Source organism: Furipterus horrens, unplaced genomic scaffold, assembly GCF_987537825.1.
Source record: "Furipterus horrens unplaced genomic scaffold, mFurHor1.1.pri manual_scaffold_2, whole genome shotgun sequence".
NCBI classification, from domain to species: Eukaryota; Metazoa; Chordata; class Mammalia; order Chiroptera; family Furipteridae; genus Furipterus; species Furipterus horrens.
In genome coordinates this window covers 81308533-81315085 of record NW_028327172.1, presented here as the reverse complement: position 1 = coordinate 81315085, position 6553 = coordinate 81308533, and the positions used below count along the sequence as shown (strand labels likewise).

General features: G+C 44.0%; 1 pseudogene; it reads left to right on the top strand.

Annotated features, from left to right (window-relative positions):
* Positions 1 to 4030: 4030 nt before the first annotated feature.
* LOC150018907 (m7GpppN-mRNA hydrolase pseudogene) lies at positions 4031 to 6070 on the top strand (annotated as a pseudogene).
* Positions 6071 to 6553: the final 483 nt, after the last annotated feature.

Sequence of the window (6553 nt, the reverse complement as noted above, 5' to 3'; positions counted from 1 at the left end):
GGATTTTGGAGATGGGAGGAGACATGAAAACACACTGACACATTTGACTGGCTGTTGACTAGGGCAGGGGGGAGACTGGGCCATGTGTCTCTTGTCCTCCAGCAGGCTAGCTCAGGCTTGTTTACATGGCCATGATGCCAGTTTACAAAAGAGCAAGCAGAGTGTGCAAGGCCTCTTGAGATCTAAGCTTGGAATTGGCATTAAGTCATTTCTACCTGTCTCTTGATCAGAATAAGTCACATGGCTGAGCTCAGATTCAGAAAATGGGGAAGTAGATGCCACCACTTAATGGGAGGCTTTGAAAAGTGACATTGAAAAAGGATGCAGGAGAAACAAGATGGCGGAGGAGTAAGTGGAAGCTACACTAACTTCCTCCTAGAACTAGTCTGGATTTACAATGTAATTTTGGAGAAATCATCTGGAATAACGAACCGAACACCAGTTGGAGAGAAGTCTTATAACCACGGAGAGACAGAAAAGGCCGCTACATCACAACGTGACCGGTAGGGAGTGCGGAGACGTGGAAGGGCTGGCTGGGCTCCCACGGGTGGCAGCTGAAGGGGCTGAGAAACAGCTCAGCAGCCGGGGATTCCCCCTGAGAAGGGCAGGGTCTAAACCCCCAGCTGGGCTTCCCAGCCTACAGCGACAGAGTGGAAAGTAAAATAGTATCAGCTGTGAAAAGCGAAAAGCCACAGGCTTTCTTGCTAGCCGGAGAGAAACAGCAGGAGAAAAAGAGCTCTTAAGTGGATCACATACGAAAATATTTTGGCCACCACTTACCCTGGGCTCAAGCAGAGGGAAGGCAGAGAGGACTGGAGACACTTGGGGAGAATTTGGCACGGTGGCTTTGAGGGGAGAACTGGAGGAGCAGCTGACTGGGTCCCAGTGCTGACTCATCCCCAGTACTGCGGGTAGACCATTCCCCTCCAAGTGGCGTCAGCCTGAGGGGAAGCAAAAGCCCTGCCTACAGGAATTAAGCTGCCACACCCACAGTCCTTAAGCCTGACAGATAATCACAGATTGAATAGATTAACAATCAAAGAAGACAGACAACAGCAGTAGATCCCTGGAAGTCTCCAACAGGCTGCCTAGGGCCAGACTGGTACATGATCTGACGCCACCAGAGGCAGATTCAGGAAGTGCAGATCATTCCAAGAAGCACCAACAAACAATAGGAGTCAAAAAAATGGGGAGACAGAGAAACAACCTCCCATCAAAAGGAAAGGTAGAATCCCCAGAAAGAGTGCTAAATGAAATAGAGGGGAGCGAACTATCAGATATGGAATTCAAAACATGGATTATGGAGAAGCTGAATGAGCTCAGCGGAAACTTCAAAGAACTCCAGAAAAACTACAAGGAACTCACAGAAAATTACGTGAGCATGAAAAAGGACATAGAAGCTATCAATAAGAGCCAGGAGGAAATGAAAAATACGATCTCTGAATTGAAGAACACAGTAGAAGGAATTAAAAGCAGGCTAGAGGAAGCAGAAGATCGGATCAGCGAGCTGGAGGACAACCTACACAAAAACTCCCAGACAATGCAACAAAATGAAAAAAGACTGAACAAGACTGAAGAGGTTCTAAGACAGCTGCAGGACAACATGAAACGTAATAATATCCGTATCATAGGAATTCCAGAAGGAGAAGAAGAAGAGCAAGGGATAGAAAACCTCTTTGAAAAACTAATGACAGAAAACTTTCCTAACATGACGAGAGAAAGAGTCACGCAAGTCCAGGAAGCACAGAGGGTCCCAATGAAGATGAACCCCAACAGGCCCACTTCAAGACACATCATAATTAAAATGCCAACATTCAAAGACAAAGAGAGAATCCTAAAAGCAGCAAGAGAGAAACAACTAATAACATACAAGGGAGCTCCAATAAGGCTATCATCAGATTTCTCAGCAGAAACACTACAAGCCAGAAGGGAATGGCAAAAAATATTCCAAGCAATGAAAAACAAAGGCCTACAACCAAGAATACTCTACCCAGCAAGGCTTTCATTCAAAATGGAAGGTGAAATAAGGAGTTTCCAAGACAAAAGAAGGCTAAAAGAATACATCTCCACCAAACCAGCATTGCAAGAGATGCTAAAGGGTCTGCTTTAAGAAGATGAAGAAACAGAGAGACAGAGAGGAACACGAGTACAAAGGGGGAAAATGACAATGAATAAGTACTGAAAGAAAGAAGGAACTTCTACCATTTGCAACAACATGATTGGAACTAGAGAGAATTATGCTTAGCGAAATAAGCCAGGCAACAAAAGAAAATTACCTTATGCTGTCACCTGTTACAGGAAACTAATGAACAACACAAACAAATGAGCAAAATTGAACCAGAGGTATGTAAACAAGGAATAAACTAACAGTAACAAAGGGGGAGATGGGAGGGAGAGAAGGGGTAAGAAGGGGAAGGGTCTAGTCAAAGAACATGTATGAATGACCCATGGACATGGACAACTGGGTGGGGACTGACTGTGGGGGGGGGGCAGGGTGCAGGGAAGCAAGAGGGGGAAAAAAAGTGAGACAACTGTAGTGGAAAAACAAACAAACAGAAAATTTTTTAGTGGGGGGGGAATAAAAATATAAAGAATAGAAATGCAAGTTCAGTGAATATTAGAAGGACAAGGATTTTCCTTCCGATAAGACAGTCCTACAGATTTAGAGACTTGTATGTGGGTTATGTTACATAAATTAACATGTGTTTTCTGTTTTCAAAGGGCATAAGCCTACAATCTCATTACCTGAGTGATTATCTGTATGCATAGGCCTCACTTAATCCTGTCTGCATTGCTGCCTCCTGAGACTCAATGGTTTGGCTGAACTAAGTGGCTGGGTTGGTGAAGAACGGGGTGGTCTGTGGGCTTCACTTTAAAACTGGTTTCTCTTTTCTATCCTAATGGCTTGGACAGAAAAAGCCCAGAGGCCTGAGATGGGGGAAACCTAAAATATTTCCCTCAGTCCAAAATAAGCATAATGGGCAAAAGGGTTTTGGACAGGTGAGATGTACCTGGCACACCTTCCTCCAAAGAAGCCCTTCTTTTCCCTAATGTGGGACATTGAAAAATTAATACCTGTCTTTTGTCATCTAGTGGTTACGGATTAAATGATGTCCTTTAACCCTGTTGCCCCCAGAATACAACAAGGATGCCAGCCTGTCAAACCAAGCATGCCGTTGTCCAGAGACAGCCAACCAACCTGGAGTCTGCACGATCCTTCCCCTTGTGGGAAGGCCACCCTCCCCTCCACATCCCCACTCTTATTAGGGATTTCTTGACCCACGGGTAGGTAGGACGACGACCATGTCCAGCTTGAAGCAGCTAGAGGAGCTCGAGACCTTCATCCATTGTCCTTTATAAGATTGTAAAGGGTCTTAAGTCTGAGAGGGAGGAATTGTTATTTTTTATTGTTAAAATATTTAACTAATTAATTAATCAATTTTAAAAAAAGAAGAAGAAGAATATATGAAAGGGTGAGGCGGGAGAGCTTGTATGTACGACCCATGGGCATGGACTTGGAGAGGGGATTGTTGGGGAAGGGGGGTGCTGGGCGGAGGGGAGCAAAGGGGAAAAAAAATTGGAACTATTGTAACAATATAATCAATAAAATATACTTAAAAAAAAAAAAAAAAAAAGAAAAAGGATGCAGATATAGGCAGAGAAATCATTGAGTCCATTTTGTAAACAGTGTACCAAGTACCCCAAGGTCCATGCACAAGAGGAGTCCCCAGATGGGGATGATTTTTTGGTTCTGACCTCAGTTTCCCTGAGTTCCCATCATATCAACTGGATGACATAGGCAATATTTTACCTCCTTCCCCCATTTTACAGAAGAATATACTGAGGTTCAGAGAAGTGAAGTGTTTTGCCTGAGTTCACACAGTAAGGAAGCAGCAGAGGTGGGATTTGAACTTGGATATGTGGTGATTTCATATAGATGTAATATGGGCTCTTTTTGCTCCTTCTGGGAAAATTTTACTTGCTCATTTCTGGAATAAGGATGATTTCCTCAGTGTTGCTGGAGTAGAGGATGGTCCTCCCCTGGACTTTGGTCATACAGGGCTACCTGATCATGGGCAGGGAAAACCAACAGGCCTACAATGGTGATGGTGGCTGTAGACAGCGAGAAGAAAGTGTGTTGCTCAAGGGGCTCTGAGCTAACCTTCCATCCCAGTACTAACTTCCTAATCTACCTTCCTGTCTACCCACCCATCTATTCACTCACCCATCCACCCATTTATTTGCTTACTTATTAGTTCATCTATCCTTAAAAAAGTTTTTATTATAGTTATCATTCAGTATTATATTAATTTCTGCCACACGATCTAGTGATTTGACATTTATATACCTTATAATGAGATCATAATAAGTCTAGTAACCACTATCACCATGCAAAGTTAATATTGTAATAACTCTTTTTTTTAATCTACCCGTAAGTCAACTATACTACACCCATTTGTCCATATACTCATCCATCTAACCATATTCTAATCCACTCATTCTCTCCATTCCTCTATCTACCTATCCATTCACTCATCCATTCATCTATCCACTTGCCCACTCAGCCACCAGTGCCCCGACTCATCCATCTACATCCTCATCCCCATCTATCTGTCCAGCAAGCCAGCCAGCCAGCCAGTCAGCCAGCCAGCCAACTCTTCCCTCTTCTTTCCCATGGCCACCCCAACATCATTGCTGCTCTTGTTTGTCCACTAAAATACTATGCTGGAGATGAGGAAGACCCAGTCGAAGAGAGCAAGAAAGTGTTTATAATTGATTTCCTCTTTCATCTCTTTTTTATGTTCTCTTTCTTATCCATAAGCTCCTCTTTGTAACTCATCCCCAGTCCCTTCTATATTCTCATCCTGAAGGACATGGCTTCATCCAGGCACTTGAGTTCCAGGGATCATCAATGTCTATACTATCTACCCTCCTGCCCTCTACTTCCACTCTCTTAGATCTCTCTGGCTCCTGATCCTTGTACCCCTGACTGTACTATTGAATCATATTGAGCAACCCTGAGTGGTCTGGACAGGGAGCTGGGCTGGGAGTCAGAAGGCCTAGGCTTACCCTGCTGGAGGGGCCCTGTGAAGTCTGGTTCTGCCATGGGATCCCCCACATGGGTGGCTCTGGTCATTAAGGATTGTTCTCTTCCTTCTAACCATCAAGAAATTCTCAAGGAGGTGCTTCACGCTAAGGTGCAGAGGAAGCAATTTTGGCAGAAGTGGAAGAGCTAATACAAACTTGATGTGCTTAGGACAAAAAGGGTAAGGTAAGCTGCTGTTGCTCTCTGGTGAGCCAGAGTTTCCATGCGATACCCTCAGTCTCTGGCAGGATCCTGGACAATCCTTGAAGCTGATTTATTTTGTATATTCCCAACACACAATACTCTTTTTATTGTGTTTTCAGATTGAACTTGTCCATTGGTTTTGCTTGGATTTCTACATGCAGAACACACTAGGATTACTTCAGTGTGGGATGAGACTTTGCTAAAGTTGTCAGTCATTTTCTATTTTTGCTGCCTCAAGGTGAAGGTGTGGAAAAAGTTTTGGATGATCGGAAGTAATATAAAATGGTAGTATCAACATATGGTGCAATTATTCTTGATGAGACACTTGAAAATGTACTGCTGGTTCAAGGGTACCTAGCCAAATCAGGCTGGGCAATTTCAAAAAGAAAAAGTAAATAAAGAAGCAGCATCCTCATGATTGTACTTCAGGAGTAGTCTTTTAAAAAACTGGTTTTGATAGCAAATATTATGTTTGTAACAATGGTTACATTGAACTTCAAATAAGTGACCAACTTGCTCGTTTGTACATCATTCCAAGAATTCCAAAAGACACAAAATTTAACCTGAAAACCAGGAGAGTCAGAACTTTATGTGGTTTTCCACGTAGAAATTGCCATGTCATAGAAATGAAACGGCTCCAAAACCCAAACTTGGCTTGACTCCTAACAACTTTTTATGACTATTCCTTTTATCAGTGCATTACAGGGCTGGTTTTCTTGAAGATTTGGAGATTCCTCAGACTGTGACAATGGATTTTCTTCAGCTAATAGTGTTACCTAACGAAAGTGGGGTTCAGCTGCCTGCCACTAGCCACAGGCAAATTGCGGAGGCAGATGTTTGGTGAAAGAGGAAAGAGGTTTTTCATTTAAAAGCTGCACAACTTGGGGGGATGGCAGGCTCCTGTCTCAAAGCCCATCCCCTCCAGTCGTCGGCAGCCGTCCATCTCAAGAGACGATGGTGTAGCTTCTTAAGAGTCTATCTGCACCGCCGAAGATGGCTATGCAGTCCAACTCGGGAGTGACACGGTATCTGTCTCCTCCCGTGTTGAATCGACATCCCCCTCCAGTAAACCCAGAGGAAAACCCTATCACTCTCTGCCAGACCAGTCCGAGGCTGCGCCCAGTTATTTCTCCCATTCAAAATACAGTCCTTCAGGAATTGCAGGCAGCCGCTTTGCCATCCTCCAAGCAGTTCAGCTTCTCTCCCCACCACTGTTGGGCCTCAGGCTCCCTCCTCTTCAGAGCTACCATTGGCCACGCAGCT